Below are 18,210 nucleotides of genomic sequence, written 5' to 3'. Positions count from 1 at the left end.
GGCGATAGCCCATGGCAATAGGGATCTTTCTTTTAACATGAAATTTAATACAAGAGAATTCATTTCAACTTTGTCTTGAGTTATATAAACATGCTGTGGAAAAAAAGGAGAAAAGTAAAATTTTCACAAATCCACCAATTTTGAAAATTACAGATTTTTTACCTTCTGTTTCATGATGACTTCATTTTGTTGTAAAGAAGACTTTTGGAACTCTTTTCTCGGCAATTTATGAAACGTCACCACCTGTTACATGTCATGTATTGTTTTCGTTTCTCTATTTTGTTTGTATTAAAAACCCTCTTGTACAATAAGCATATCATTAACAACATTGTGTTTTCATGGAAACATAATTGCGCACCATTCTCTATTCGCAAATTTGTATTGAAATAACATGCACCGGCTATGTGATATATATCCCAAAAGCATTCCTTACACATTAAGTTATTGATATTATATAAAAGTTATATTTCAGTATAAATATTTGTTGATAACAACTGACACAAGCTACAGTTGGTCATGACACTTATATTTAGAGAATATACGGTGACCATCAGTGATAGTAGCAGGAGCGGCTACAGCTTGATGAGAAAGGTGTACACACTATTGAGAAAACGGAGGTGTACACTTCATTTTCACCCGTTTCATTGGTTATGTAACACAATTTCTGGACAAAAGTAGGGTGTGCACCCTTGCATCCTCTCCTATGAATAGTTGATGAAATTCTGGTCTAGACTCTATCACGCCACACTCATCATTGCGTAATTACTAGCCAACGATATGGAGTGTATAAGCAGGCCACAGACCATAAAATTAACAATGGTTTTGACACACGCGTAATGCTGTCTGTTAGTCTGTTTCCTCGATGGGAAAACTGGCGTTTCGTGAGTCACTTTCCGAAGGAAGACTAGCCTCTAAAATAAACGTATTTTACAGAAAAAGGTTCTTATATGATCTTAATAAAGTATTACATTAAAAGCAAGATGAAACACTTTTCTCTGTTTTTCAGAAATTAAACATTCCGTAATCTAGACTTACAAAACAGTATACGCTTGCGTGGGCTGTACAGGATTTTGGTGTTCCAGGGTCAGTATGACACATTAATTCCGAAGGATGCACGTGAATGTTCGGAGAGTGTATGGCGGATGTTGATATGTCTTCCCAGCAGCGTTTATGTCAATGTCCTCAGTAAAATATTCATGCTTTGTCAAGATAGGATTAAGGAAAATACAAAGGGCAACCATGAAATACAAAAGCACACAATACTTCGGGGTGTCTGTATACTACAATGTATATATTGGTCTAAGTCATACGGGGTGGGGGTGTGGGGGCGTGGGGGATGGGGGTGGGGGTGGGGTTAATATTATTGGGGGTCTGTGTCTATTCTAAAATGGCACGTGAATGTCTGTTCTAAGAAAAACACGTGGACTTTGAACTCCGGAAATATTTGAAACGACGTGACTTTCTGTTTTGTTCGAATATCGTCACATACCCCTCTCTGCCTTTCTTGTCGTCCATTATATATATTTTCACGACCGTTCAAAACCTCAAGTCTCCTAAATTCGACGTTACAGGCATAAATAACTGATTAACGTGTATGTGAAGCATAAAGTGTTCAGCTGATCGTATACCTGTCCCTGTTACTGATGACACCCCTATTACCTTAGACAACTGGACGAATAATGGTTACTTTATCAAGTGACAACGCCAAGAGTACAGTATATCAGAAATACAAATCACGCTCACATACGCTCTTAAGTGCTGGAACGTGAGCCCAATGCTATGACTGCGCTCCTGAACTGAATTCAATTAAGTGAAAGGAGCGATGCCATCAGCGTTCGGGTTGAGACTGCCTGCAGGTTTATTTGGGTTTGTAGAGCAAACAAATTTTCTGTGTCTGTTATTTGTTACAGCAGCTTAGATATGTTTTCAGGAACTAGACAAGATTTACAAGCGGGTTCTTTATGCCGTATCACCTCAAAATGGAGGGGCTGAGAAGGGAGAACATAATGGGTGCACCATCCAATGCACATATCTCACAGCTCCATGCTAGTATCTTAAGAAATAGAGTGGAAATTTAATGCAATAAATAATACAAGTTGAAGATCATTGGTAATATATTACCGTGCTGAAAGCTAAACTTGACAACTAGTAGCTAACACGTTTCAGAAGGGACTTCTCGCGGAGAGTCAAACAGATCTGCGATGAGCTAAAGCATTTCACATGGGGCTAATCATTAGTAGCTAAACGGGACTACGAAGACCTATCGCACTTCACAAGGGGCTAACTATGCATTAGTAGCTAATGCACTTCACAAGGGGCTAACCATGCATTAGTATCTGACGCACTTCACAAGGGGCTAACCATTAATAGATGAGCAGGAAACGAAGAAACTAACGCCTTTCACAAGGGGCTATTCACGGAAATCCGAACAGAACCACGATGGGCTAATGGGTTTCATAAAGAGCTATAATCACGGAGAACTAAATACGACAATGAAGAAATCGGAGAGCTAAACAGGACAACAATGAGCTAACGCACTTCACAAGTAACTAATCAAGGAGGGCTAAAGAGGACCACAATGAGTTAACACATGCACTTCACAAGTAGCTAACCACGGAGAGCTAAACAAGACCACAATGAGCTAACGCATGCACTTCACAGTGGGCTAACCACAGGTCTTATGCTTGTACATGGCTGGTAGTCAAGCGGAACTCTTGTACAGAAGCATTAGGGTGAGTTTCAAGTGCACAACAGTAGACAAGGGAAGTTGTCAGATCAGCTTAGATAACCATTTCAGTTAACAGGACTGTAGCCTGATATTCTGCCTCTCAGTACACACCGTGCGTCAAAGACAGGAGTGAAATATCTGCCCCAACAACAGTTTATGAATGAGGTAGAATTTCTTCTCTGTTCCAATGGAATACCATCCTCCACTGTAAATGTCTAGATTATCAACATTCATCTGACTAGACTGAGTTGTATGGTAATGAAAAACATTCCCCATTCGTCGAGATCCTTGGCATGCATGGTGGCCTAAAACGTCATTGTTTTTAGAAAATTGCGGAGTCGCGGTCTTTAACCTGGATCTTGAGATTGATTGATTTATCATTAAATTCTAATGGATTTCACCACAGTTCACGGCCCATTCGTGACACACACGTGTTATGCCGGGTTCAAGCCAAATACCGTCTTGGAGGTTACCCATAGGTGGTAATGGTGACGAATGTTTACGAGCTCTGCAGCTAGCGAGCGATTAGAACTATCTGCGATTAGAACTCGTCTGCAACATCACAATGTCACATACTGGCATCCAATATTGCACTCAGCAATATTCCAACTATATGGGGACGGTCTGTAAATAATCAGACCAGACAATCCAGTGATCAACATCTTTAGCATTGATCTACGCAATTGAGATACGATGACATGTGTCAACCAAGTCAGCAAGCCTGACTACCCGATCCCGTTAGTGGCCTTTTATGACAAGCCCGGGCTACTGAAGTTCATTTCTAACCACGTGTCGCGCTCTACGATTAAACTACATACTTCTTGATCATCAAATACTCGACTTAGACAACCCGTGCGATGGGAATTAATAATTGGGATTATGCTTGCTAACTATCATCGAATTGCGTCGTATAAAAGATCGATGCCATCGGACATCAAGATCAGCGACATGGGAAATGTCTCAAGGGTCGGGGCTAACCGTTCCTGCTGCTAGTAATCAGCATCTTCCTTCGTATCCTACAAGAGGTCTTACGGTAGGCAGCGCCGGCAAAAAGATTGATGAGATATTCAAAGTAGTTACAAACTACAACACACGACAGCTACTTTTTCTAAACCCTAAATATTAATGCTGTTTGGCAAAAGTGCATAGCAACCGAGAAGCGCGAATAGACATAACCTTAACGCAATAGAAGGATCAGATTCATTGTAACTACCTCCCTTATAAACATAATCTCGTGTTTACCTGTGGATTGATATTTATGCATTATTGACAGCATTTGGTTCAGAATAGTTTGTACGTAAGCAGTATCCAACTCGTGTTCCACTCAAGAATGCGAAATCATTCCAAGCAGAGGCCACATTACAGAGGGGCGGTGGGGTAACCTAGTGGTTAAAGCGTTCGCTATTCACGCTGAGGACCCAGGTTCGATTCCCCACATGGGTACAATGTGTGAGGCCCATTTCTGGTGTCCCCCGCCGTGATATCGCTGCAATATTGCTAAAAGCGGCGTAAAACCAAACTCACTCACTCACCACATTAAAGAAACACAAAAGGCAAAAATAATTAAATGTATTAAGGTATTTAAAGGTCACATGCAACGTAAAACACAACTTTGCAGATTCTGATACTTTTCGACATGCACTTACCGAAACAAATCTTTAAAAATGCCAATTCAACCTATAAAGTTTTTGTGTACACAAACAAGTAAATAATCTACTCGTTATTGACCACATGCACTTTGAAATTAACACTTCTCGGGCTTATAAGCCATAAACAAAGAGCCATATAGTGTATCGGCAAATGAACCAGTGGTCAATGAAAAGGCTTCGTTACACTTGAGTGCACACCCACCGGCTCTGACTGGGTTCGATATGGAGGCTTCTTCGTTTCGGGGGAGGTAAACCTAAGTACCACATATTGCATGCACTTTTGATTCGCTTATAATTTTGTTTATTTGTATTTTTATGCATTTTATATATTATGAATAAGTGATAACTGTAATTATGTTTGAGTTTTTGGTTGCATGTGACCATTAAGTGTACATAAGTCGATTAAGCTTAAAGATAGATGAAGGAAATTCGACACGGCTTAAAACATGTATTGTTATCATTGTCAGTATTAATTCAGCTCACAATCTGCACGTGTGGACACAAGGGGGCGTTCAGGTCAGTACGTGGTGACACCTTCTCGTGCTCGACACCGCCTTGGAAGGGATTGCACAAGTGGTTGATTTATGCCTGTGGAATTCTTCGTCATTCCACCTCCAACGCGTGGGAAAGTTCTGCAGATGTCTGAATCGACGGATGCGTCGATCAAGTTTGTCCCATGAATGCTCCATCGGGTTCAGATCAAACGATTTGGAAGACCAGGTACGGACGAGACAGGCACCTCTTACATGAACTTTGTGGGATCAAGCGTTTTCGTGTTGAAAGAAATTCCTCTGGCGGTTAAAAAGTGGGAGAAGCTGAGGTCGCAGGATTTGGTCGATGTAGCGATTTGCTGAAGGATTGCCTTGAACCACCACTAGCTCTTATCTGATGACATGCAGGACATGACCCCCCACATCATGAAACTGTCTTCACAAAATCTGTCCACCTGTTGAAATCAGCTCGGCGCAAAACGTTCATGTTGACGTCGATAGACACGTTGTCTCCCATCGTCGCGGGAGGAAACGCGATTCAGCGCGAAACCAAACGCGTTGCCAGTTCCCCGGTTCCCATGGCTTTACCCTGTTGCACAATAGGGCACGTCTCTGTGGTGTAGACGTCTCTGTGGTGTGGACAGGTCCCAGTTTTGGTCGATAATATGAATTCCCACTTCTCTCAAACGGTTTCTGATGGTTTGTTCGGAAATTCTTCGAAGACCACGCACCTGTCCTGTAGTGTCCGTTACTGTAGCAAATCGATGACATACGTGAAACACTTGGCTGAATCAGAAGCAGTCAATCATGGCATGTTTTACCTTCGCTGATGTCGTAAATTTCGTAATGAAATTATGAATTTGGCCTGGCCTTTCATATAGTCGATGCATCTACTCATGTGCCCGACACATTGCATGTGCATTTTCCTAAATATTAAACATAGTATATACGTATTACGTTAAGTACACATATTCACCACTCTGTTCGTGATCATGGAAAGGTTCTTTTCTTATGCAAGACGAATATGAAAAACGTTCGTTTAGTATACATGTACTGTATAGGTCTCCCACGACTGAAGAAGACAGAGGGGTAGTCTAGTGGTTTATACTTGCGCTTGTCACGCCGAAGACCCGGGTTCGATTCCCCACATAGGTACCATATTACCAAAAACGGTTTGTGTTTAAAGAAATGCATTGCGTCCTTATAAACGCTAGAAAGGTTTATTTAACTAAGGCTTCAATAGTGTAGATACTGCAGGTCAACAGCTGGTCAAACTTCTGTGTAGAAAGTGCAAATAATAGTTGGGAAAAAGGTTATATTTCATAACTGGATAAAATGGACAAATGCAGCATAAATGATATTTATTTTCTACCGCGGGAAGAATACGTCATGGACATGAGACTACCACACTGAATATACCTAATTTTCATATAGTTACAACTAAGCCGTATTTAAATTGAAAAGGAACCCCATTCAGATGGGATACTCAAAACCCGAGAAAATGTATAAGGAATGCATTGAGGCCCAGACAGCAGAAAGAATTATCTGGTTCAGAGACTGTAAGAAAAACTAATAGACTTAATCGGTTAATTGTTTTTTTAATGTTCAACTTCTACTCTAAAAACCCCGTTAAACTGAGAGATGAAACAAAAGTGCCCTGATTAGGCATTCGACATGGATTAACGTGAATATCAGATACATAATGTTTGCATATACCCGTATGTCGGAATATTCCTGGAAAGATGTAAATTGGAAAATGTACAAACATTGTAATTACTAAAAATAACGCCGATTATCAGTGTCGATACAATTTTTTGTTTATATTCTTTCAGAAACTGCTCCCTACAAATGATACGTTAGTTGGGCGAAAGAATTCTTCAAACCCAAATAACAATGCGTTTTGCTTAACACTCAAGGGTAAATAGTCCCTCTTCTGTTAGTCCATATCGGTAAGAATATACATCTTTAAGAACGGGGGTATTTGCTGAATGAATCCAGACTTGGTCCAGTCTCTAATAATATTAACTTGCTGACTTCGCTTACGTCACGCTAAAGTCACAGGTTCAGATAGTTGGACGCAAGTCTTGACCCGGGTTGTGCGCTCTTACCTGTTTTTCACGTGTTACACGCCCCAATCGTGGTGTTGACTGCTCAAAATACTGCTGGCATTGCAGAATGTTGTCCCTCGACCGAAATTATATCAGTGAAATATCGATTTTTCACTTACATAGTATGTTATCAATAAATCATATTACCTAAGCCGTTTAGAACTCACCGACGAAATTTCTCAATAACATCAACTTGCATTAATTCAAGAAGAGATCCCGCAACGGTTTACTCTAAACTACATAACTTTAAGCTGAAGCTTCCTTCTCGGACTGTCATTAGACCTTCCTGTTGATGAAGAAGTTTAAACATTTCCGGTGAATATTCTCGCTATTTAACGCTAGGTCAAGACATGTGCACCCTTCCCAATTTCCTAATAATCACTGATCCAGCGGCTTGGCTATGTACACAGCTTCGTAACCAGTACTTGCTGCCATGCATACATGCAGCGAATTCCTCTTGCTTCCTTCTCAGCGCCAGATAACATTTAGACCGTAAGAGAGACGCTGCCAAACCCTTGTATTCTTCCCCCGGCCTTATTGTAACGGAGTGTCAATAAATACCTAGGTTAAAAAGCGTATCTTTATGCACCGCGTTGGTATTGTTCTTCGTGAACTCCGAGCTATCTGCTGGGGTATAGTGCCCTCTGAATGTAAGGAAGTTATCTACCTTTCGTATCTATATTTCTGATTTTGCGAACGGGTCATTTAGTTCATCTCAATGACATATATTATAGATTGAACGTAACGATATTTGCGTGGTGCATTGGCGATTAGTCTTTGGATCCTCAGAACTGGCATGCGAAGAGTTACCTGCCCTTGGTGAACTTTACCATATTACATCACAGTGACTGTGTCTGTATGGCGCAAGAAGCTCATAAATACTTAACTCAAGACAAAGAAGTAATTATTAGTGAGTGAGTTGAGGTTTACGCTTGTCTGTAAATAATCGAGTTTAGACCAGACAATCCAGTGATCAACAACATAAGCAACTGGGAACCGATGACACGTGTCAACCAAATCAGCGAGCCTGACCACCCGATCCCGTTGGTCGCCTCTTAAGACAAGCATCGACGCCTTTTGTGGCAAGCGTCGGTTGCTGGAGACCTGTTCTATCCCGGATCTTCACGGGTCGTATGCAACTGACATCAAATGGGAAATACATCTCTTTACACCAAGAGGTTAAAATACAATCACCAGTCAATTGTTTGATGTGTTAGAGTCGATGGTTTCCTTTCAACTGAAAACCTTGAGGGACACTTGTCTTGTCGTTGTGGTACATATGGCGTCAAAATGTGAAAAACATCGTTTCTTTTTCAGTGCTGAGTCAAAGCATTAACGTATTTCAATGGAAAATGATTCGTCTTCAACATTCGTCACCACGTGCATCCAACCGTAGTTATAATAAGAGACTTCACCTTTCGGCTTGTTGCCGAAAGAAATGCGTTGGACATCACAGAGTTCTCTTGAAACTCCTTGGGCCATGGAATGGTTTCTAGTTTGTTCCAGGGACTTTTGGGTGCAGTGTGCTGTAGCTTACTCACTATCCATGCCTAATATTCGTGTTTCATTCTCCCTTGTGGTTCAGTGTGAGCCAGTATCTGGTGTCACCCATCGTGATACTGCGGAAATACTTATGAAAGCCAAACTCACACTAACCTGTTTTCAGAACGCACAACAAATTGTTGTTTGTGTGCATACAGAGAAATCGTTCCCTGTCATTGGCCACTAAGCGTGCCGTTCATGCACTGCGTCTACTATATATAAAACAACCGCTGTAAGAAATTGTCCCGACAAACACACATGTACAATTTCTTTTGGTGCATAGTATATATAGACCGGTTCTTTATAGAGATTCTTTTCTCGGTCTAATTCAGACGACTATATGCTGTAAACATGCTGACAAGAGACAGTCAAAGTGACAATATCACCATGTATACATCGGCACTGTGAGGTAACAATGGTTATGGTAACAATGGGTATTGTGTGGTCACAATGACTGTTGTTTGGACACGGCGTTCGGTGTAGTCAAAGAGTCCAAAAAAATATTTTTCAGAGGATGGTTGCTGTATAGAAACATTTTATTGTTTGGTCACAATGGCTGGTTATTTATTGACACGGGTTATTGTGTGGTCACAGTGGGTATTTTATGGACATAGGTTATTGTGTGGTCACAATGTTTGTTTTTATGGACGTGGTTAGTTATTTATTGACACGGGTTATTGTGTGGTTACAATGGTTATTATATGGACATATCGGTTATTGTGTGGTTACAATGGCTATTTTATGGACACGGGTTATTGTGTGGTTACAGTGGCTATTTTATGGACACGTTCTATTGTGTGGTCACGATGGTTATATTATGGACACGGGTTATTGTGTCGTCACAATGGTTATTGTATGGACACGGGTTATTCTGTGGTCACAATGGTTATTTTATGGGCACGGGTATTGTGTGGTCACGATGGCTATTTTATGGACACAGGTTATTGTGTGGTTTCAATGGTTATTTTATGGATACGTAGTATTGTGTGGTCACAATGGTTATTTTATGGACGCGAGTTATTGTGTGGTTACAATGGCAATTTTATGGACACGTGGGTTATTGTGTGGTTACAATGGCTATTTTATGGACGGATCAGTTATTGTGTGGTTGTAATGGCTATTGTATGGACACATTGTATCGTGTGGTCACGATGGTTATTTTATGGACACGGGTTATTGTGTGGTTACAATGGCTGTTTTGTCAACACGGGTATTGTGTAGTCACAATGGCTACTTTATGGATACTATGTAGTCAGCACGATTGCTATGAGGGGGTTGTGTGGTTACAATGGCTATTTTGTGAATACAGCTAGTTATTGTTTGGTGCTCCGGCGACAGCTGCTGTAGATACGGGGTATTGTGGGGTCACAATGGTTGTAAGAACGTCCTGCCCAAGTAACGTATGCACTTGTGTTTCATGGCGGCAAGAAATACACAAGAATTCTTTATTCGACGTAGCGCTACAACTGCCGTACCTCCTATCTGTAACACGGACCTCTGACAGTCGTAGAGCTACGACAGCCGTACCTCCTATCTGTAACATAGACCTCTGACAGTCGTAGCGTTACGACAGCCGTACCTCCTATCTGTAACACAGACCTCTGACAGTCGTAGAGCTCCGACAGCCGTACCTCCTATCTGTAACATAGACCTCTGACAGTCGTAGCGTTACGACAGCCGTACCTCCTATCTGTAACACAGACCTGTGACAGTCGTAGAGCTACGACAGCCGTACCTCCTATCTGTAACACAGACCTCTGACAGTCGCAGAGCTACGACAGCCGTACCTCCTATCTGTAACACAGACAGCTGACAGTCGTAGAGCTTCGACAGCCGTACCTCCTATCTGTAACACAGACCTGTGACAGTCGTAGAGCTCCGACAGCCGTACCTCCTATCTGTAACATAGACCTGTGACAGTCGTAGCGTTACGACAGCCGTACCTCCTATCTGTAACACAGACCTCTGACAGTCGTAGAGCTACGACAGCCGTACCTCCTATCTGTAACACAGACCTGTGACAGTCGCAGAGCTCCGACAGCCGTACCTCCTATCTGTAACACAGACCTCTGACAGTCGTAGAGCTACGACAGCCGTACCTCCTATCTCTAACATAGACCTCTGACAGTCGTAGCGTTACGACAGCCGTAACTCCTATCTGTAACACAGACCTCTGACAGTCGTACCGTTACGACTGCCGTACCTCCTATCTCTAACACAGACCTCTGACAGTCGTAGAGCTCCGACAGCCGTACCTCCTATCTGTAATATAGACCTGTGACAGTTGTAGAGCTACGACAGCCGTACCTCCTATCTGTAACATAGACCTGTGACAGTCGTATCGTTACGACAGCCGTACCTCCTATCTGTAACATAGACCTGTGACAGTCGTGGCGTTACGACAGCCGTAACTCCTATCTGTAACATAGACCTCTGACAGTCGTAGAGCTACGACAGCCGTACCTCCTATCTGTAACACAGACCTCTGGCAGTCGTAGAGCTACGACAGCCGTACCTCCTATCTGTAACACAGACCTCTGACAGTCGTAGCGTTACGACACCCGTACCTCCTATCTGTAACATAGACCTCTGACAGTCGTAGCGTTACGACAGCCGTACCTCCTATCTGTAACATAGACCTCTGACAGTCGTAGCGCTACGACAGCCGTACCTCCTATCTGTAACACAGACCTCTGACAGTCGTAGAGCTTCGACAGCCGTACCTCCTATCTGTAACACAGACCTCTGACAGTCGTAGAGCTACGACAGTCGTAACTCCTATCTGTAACACAGAACTGTGACAGTCGTAGAGCTACGACAGCCGTACCTCCTATCTGTAACACAGACCTCTGACAGTCGTAGCGCTACGACAGCCGTACCTCCTATCTGTAACACAGACCTGTGATAGTCGTAGCGCTACGACAGCCGTACCTCCTATCTGTAATATAGACCTGTGACAGTCGTAGCGCTACGACAGCCGTACCTCCTATCTGTAACATAGACCTGTGGCAGTCGTAGCGTTACGACTGCCGTACCTCCTATCTGTAACATAGACCTGTGACAGCCGTAGAGCTACGACAGCCGTACCTCCTATCTGTAACATAGACCTCTGACAGTCGTAGAGCTCCGACAGCCGTACCTCCTATCTGTAACATAGACCTCTGACAGTCGTAGAGCTCCGACAGCCGTACCTCCTATCTGTAATATAGACCTGTGGCAGTCGTAGCGCTACGACAGCCGTACCTCCTATCTGTAATATAGACCTGTGACAGTCGTAGCGCTACAACAGCCGTACCTCCTATCTGTAACATAGACCTGTGGCAGTCGTAGTGCTACGACAGCCGTACCTCCTATCTGTAACATAGACCTCTGACAGTCGTAGCGTTACGAGAGCCGTACCTCCTATCTGTAACACAGACCTCTGACAGTAGTAGAGCTACGACAACCGTACCTCCTATCTGTAACATAGACCTGTGACAGTCGTAGAGCTACGACAGCCGTACCTCCTGTCTGTAACATAGACCTCTGACAGTCGTAGCGCTACGACAGCTGTACCTCCTATCTGTAACACAGACCTGTGACAGTCGTAGAGCTACGACAACCGTACCTCCTATCTGTAACATAGACCTGTGACAGTCGTAGAGCTACGACAGCCGTACCTCCTGTCTGTAACATAGACCTCTGACAGTCGTCGAGCTACGACAGCCGTACCTCCTATCTGTAACACAGACCTGTGACAGTCGTAGCGCTACGACAGCCGTACCTCCTACATGTGACATAGACCTGTGACAGTCGTAGCGCTACGACAGCCGTACCTCCTGTCTGTGACATAGACCAGTGACAGTCGTAGCGCTACGACAGCCGTACCTCCTATCTGCGACATAGACCTGTGACAGTCGTAGAGTTACGACAGCCGTACCTCCTATCTGTAACATAGACCTCTGACAGTCGTAGCGTTACGACTGCCGTACCTCCTATCTGTAACACAGACCTCTGACAGTCGTAGAGCTACGACAGCCGTACCTCCTATCTGTAACATAGACCTGTGACAGTCGTAGAGCTCCGACAGCCGTACCTCCTATCTGTAACACAGACCTCTGACAGTCGTCGAGCTACGACAGCCGTACCTCCTATCTGTAACACAGACCTCTGACAGTCGTAGAGCTTCGACAGCCGTACCTCCTATCTCTAACATAGACCAGTGACAGTCGTGGAGCTACGACAGCCGTAGCTCCTATCTGTAACACAGACCTGTGACAGTCGTAGCGCTACGACAGCCGTAACTCCTACCTGTGACATAGACCTGTGACAGTCGTAGCGCTACGACAGCCGTACCTCCTGTCTGTGACATAGACCTGTGACAGTCGTAGAGCTACGACAGCCGTACCTCCTATCTCTAACACAGACCTCTGACAGTCGTAGAGTTACGACAGCCGTACCTCTTATCTGTAATATAGACCTGTGACAGTCGTAGCGCTACGACAGCTGTACCTCCTATCTGTAACATAGACCTCTGACAGTCGTAGAGCTACGACAGCCGTACCTCCTGTCTGTAACATAGACCTGTGACAGTCGGAGAGCTCCGACAGCCGTACCTCCTATCTGTGACATAGACCTGTGGCTATCGTAGAGCTACGACAGCCGTACCTCCTATCTGTAACATAGACCTCTGACAGTCGTAGCGCTACGACAGCCGTACCTCCTATCTGGAACATAGACCTGTGACAGTCGTAGAGCTACGATAGCCGTACCTCTTATCTGTAACATAGATCTGTGACAGTCGTAGCGCTACGACAACCGTACCTCCTATCCGTAACACAGACCTCTGACAGTCGTAGCGCTACGACAGCCGTACCTCCTCTCTGTAATATAGACCTGTGACAGTCGTAGCGCTACGACTGCCGTACCTCCTATCTGTAACATAGACCTGTGACAGTCGTAGAGCTACGACAGCCGTACCTCCTATCTGTAATATAGACCTGTGACAGTCGTAGCGCTACGACAGCCGTACCTCCTATCTGGAACATAGACCTGTGACAGTCGTAGAGCTACGATAGCCGTACCTCTTATCTGTAACATAGATCTGTGACAGTCGTAGCGCTACGACAACCGTACCTCCTATCCGTAACACAGACCTCTGACAGTCGTAGCGCTACGACAGCCGTACCTCCTCTCTGTAATATAGACCTGTGACAGTCGTAGCGCTACGACTGCCGTACCTCCTATCTGTAACATAGACCTGTGACAGTCGTAGAGCTACGACAGCCGTACCTCATATCTGTAACATAGACCTGTGACAGTCGTAGCGCTACGACAGCCGTACCTCCTATCTGTAACAGAGACGTCTGACAGTCGCCCCAGACTGGTATCATTTTAATAGCGTTTGGGGGTGGGGGCAACTCAGGTGCATATTTTCATTTCCCAGGAATGTTATGCGTATGATATTGGCAACTGTTTGGTATGACCAGGGACCATATAATATTATATGGTGTCTGGTATGACTTTTAATACGTTGAATACGTAAAATTAAAAACAATGAACAAATTCCGATGTTTTTTCCGCGTAGGTGGTCCCGTAGGTTTAAACGATACTGGCTTGACATTACAGATATGATCAAGAAATAGATTACCACTTCACCTCCAATTGAAGTGATGACGTGCAAGCAGCTATACCCTACCAACGCTGCGATATGTCTCGAACATGTGTAACCTACAACCCGAGATTTCACCAAGAGATGAGGCTAGCTGTTTTGAATGTTTTACGACAGGCATTTGTCGGGGGCAAGCTCGCTACTCAGAAATGACAGACAACTTCACCATACATTAGCAAATATTCCCAGACAAGCTTTGAAGCGTCTCGCCTTCAGAAAAATTCCTCTCCACCTCGAGACCGAGTTAGAGTTTTGTTTCTCATAAACATTTAATTTAAAATATGTGAGTGACTGCAAGTTTGGGAGTGTTATCAGTCGACGCTTTGAGGGAGAGGGGCACAGTGTGGAGGGGACCGGAGTGACGGCGGAAGCGTCGAGGGCTTCACTGCAGGCAGGTGCGTGAGGATTAACGATGGAGATAGGAGAGTGTACCTCGAGTCGCAGGGGTTTGTCGGGGTCATAAACGGATGCAGGGAGAATCTGTGGGTGTCAGCATCGATGTCGAACTCACGTCAACTGGGAGACGTAAGTAGCAGCGATAACTGGAGCCCTACGTTGAGTGAGTGAGTGAGTGAGTGAGTGAGTGAGTGTGCCGATTTAAGCAGTATTCCAACACACTAAAGAAGGGTTACAAACATGCTTTAGTGTACGAAACTTTTACATGGGCACTCCCAGTCTCTCCAGTTGGGAAGGCCTGGCATAATATGTGGCAAGAAACCGGAGTTCGTCACCGAAAAAATGGAATCATTCGGTTCAGTAGTGGCAGAGACCATATAATATTATAATCTATTATATGGTCTCTGGTAGTGGAGACTATAGTCTGTCTCACAGTCCCTGAACCGCAGTATCTTTATTACCTACTGTCGAGTCCTCTCTTCAACGCTAAAGCTTTAGATGTCCTGAGGTTCTGAATCTCTCGTCTCCCTGGTGTTAGTCTCAGTTTATATGCGTTAGATTGTTACTATCAACACTATATATATTCAGAGACTAGAACGGGTTCAGTGGGGGAGATGTTGGGTGGGTTCAGCAGGCGAGACTTAGATGGGTTAAGTAGTGTGACTAGGACTTGCTTGTAAAGGAGACTTAAGTGGATTTAGGAAGGGAGACGAGACTGGGTTCAGTACTGCATTCAGAAGGGGGTTTAGTAGGGGAGACTTTCACTAGGAAAGGCCTGGTTGGGTTCAGAAGGGGTGACGTAAGTGGGTTCAGAAGGGGTGACTTAAGTGGGTTCGGTAGGAGAACCCAAAACCAGTACGGGAAGCTTGGATACTGTCAATGCGATAATGAAGTCTCAGAATTAAAAGTCACACCAAATGTCAGTCTGAGTACCCAAGTATCTCGGTCCCACCCAAGCGTTCTGCAATCATTAAAGATTACAACATCAGAAACACCCAGAGATTTGTCTGCACGTCATGCTAAGTGCTGGACGATAGAAGCAAGTTCCTCGCGTGTATCGCGATACCGCCATTGAAATATTCTGCCACTTGAAACTCAAACCAATTGAAACAAGTAAACTATAAGCATATGTCAAGGATATGACCGAGGCTTTGTGAAAAAAAAGGTGCCACTTAATAGCTCGTAACATAGATAGACATATGTGAAAGCTATCAACTTTCAATCTACAGCGCAATAGGAAAAAGCTTAGCATATAATTGATGTATCTTTTCCCCTGCAATCACCGTAGCGACGCACAGGCGCTGGTGCCATACCAAACCACGGTTAATTCTTCTGTGCAGAGTCAGTGTTGAAATAAACGCATTCCGAGCCTATGTTTGAGCACAGGTTGTCCACAGGAACAGGGCTATTTTATTACAACACGTGTAAACCCAAACCCATTTAGAATTCCGACAGTCGAGGAATCTGCATTTGCAAACGTTGGCACCTCGGTAGATTGTGACGAGGGTGGATATAGTTACAACACCTCAAGCTACATGTTGCACTGACAAGATAAATAAGGAATATACCTTGGCGCTCTCGTTACACTAACATAAAACGTGTCATAAAATCAATTAACAAACTGTGACGGCATTAGCATTAATGAATTCTTTTTCACTGAGCTATGTTTACCTGATCCATATCCACAGACTGAATTTTGTTTAAATCCATTTATTTAACACCGTAGTAATCTGGACACCATTCCGGAGTACATTTATCAGATATCGCTTAACCTTTGCCTACCAAAATGGATCAATTTAGCCTATTTATCGAATTTGGCCTATGCTCCATTTCATGACACCCTTGACCCTGTCGGTATTCACTCATGTACCTGACAGTAAATTGGAATCAAGTGTTCCATGTTTCGTTTCAATAAACTGTTGAACAAAAGAATATATCTTTTCTATGTAGGTCTATATTTCAAACTTTGATTTTACAACGACAAAAGTCTTTCCAAGCGCACATGCAGTCGCAAGACACTGCAACCGCAAGGACCAACACACAGCTACGCTACACGATTACGATAAACTTAGATTTATCAGGTCGTGTTTGTTTCTTTATAGCAATGATCAAACAGAATATACAGAATTGTAAGTATACCTAAAATTGCTCATGTGCTAGAAAAAAATGTAAATAACATTGTTGAATTTTAGTCGTTTACTCTTTTAGTAGAAAAACTAGAAAAACATATATAAATAAAATTGTTCAATTTCCCAAATTTACTTCAGCAAAAACAAATTATGTCATTAGAGAGTTTGACAGTATTTTCGAAGACACCATACACACTTCTTGTATTCTCAGCACCAACCATTTGAATTTCAATTGGACAAATGCATATTTACTTTCCACTATACACCCTGGAGTGCCTGTGGAAGTTACTTTCATGCCCCGTACACTGTATGTTATATCCTATTTGGATTACTTCTTTTAAGACGTTCCCCTAAAACTGCTCCTAAAAACAACATTGATTGATGAATAGCAGCCTCAGAAGCAGCCTGACTTGCAACATCAGCCAATCTTAATTATATTTTTTCTGTTGGATATCCTCTTCGTGTAAGCTCTCAATTACGCAGTATCTTCCGTCACTGTTAAAAGCTGACTCGCCTTTCGTGTATCAGAAAGGTCATATATGCCGAGTTCTTTCCTGAAAGATATATTTACGTCATCACATATGGAGCTCAAGGAATCGGTAATATCAAAGGCTTGTGCGAGTTTCATTCTTACTTTGGAGTATGTTTTGCTGGTATGCTTATTTGATGGGCGCAGAGAGCCCAACCAATGAGTGCACTGACGAGTAATGTGACAGGTCACTGTAAACTACTCAAACAAAACAACAGTTGTTTTATATCACTTCATCTGTCAAACCACTTAGTAATGTAAAAATATTGTATAAGTTAAAGTTATAAAGTATATTTGTACAATGTAGCATGTCGTTTATAACCTAACAACTAACGAATCCTATTTCATTAAATTCGACCAAAGTTTACATTAGCCCTTTTCTTGTCATAGTCCCAACCCTTAATTTCGTAATAAATGTCTATGCTCATTTTCTCCGTAATTGGTTCGAAACGGTGGTAAACCCAACACACTGGCTATGCATTTATATAACACTTTTTCGTAATGTTTTAAGACAATTATTGCACATATTGGTATAGCCAGAGCAATTATCAACTGACCACAAACAACACAGAACAAACAAAGATATAGATAAGTTCCGAGGACTTGACCCACTTTATTGTGAAAGATGAATAAGAACATACAATGTGTATATTATGTGTGTGCATTGTTGTGTGTATCATTATGAAAAGTTTACTTCACAGAGTAGTGTACTCTACTGTCGTAGACCTCAGAAATGCATCTTTTTTCAGAACCAAAGACAATGTTGTATTTAGTAAAATAACAAAGAAAAAATACAGGCTCATTAAGGGATATGTGTTTCATAATAAGAATAGGCTGTGAGAACAGTGCTGTCAAGTGTTGTTATGTTGATGTATTGTCGTTTCACATTCTGGGCCATCCAGTTCGCATACAGTAGGTATCGTCCTGTGGCAGCTACCCACATGCACTGCCTCCCAGAGGCTGTCGACTGTGTGCAATCCTCCACGCT

This window comes from Haliotis asinina, chromosome 6 (assembly GCF_037392515.1).
Source record: "Haliotis asinina isolate JCU_RB_2024 chromosome 6, JCU_Hal_asi_v2, whole genome shotgun sequence".
Lineage (NCBI taxonomy): Eukaryota > Metazoa > Mollusca > Gastropoda > Lepetellida > Haliotidae > Haliotis > Haliotis asinina.
The sequence above is the reverse complement of the archived record's forward strand: the minus strand, read 5'-3'. Positions refer to the sequence as shown.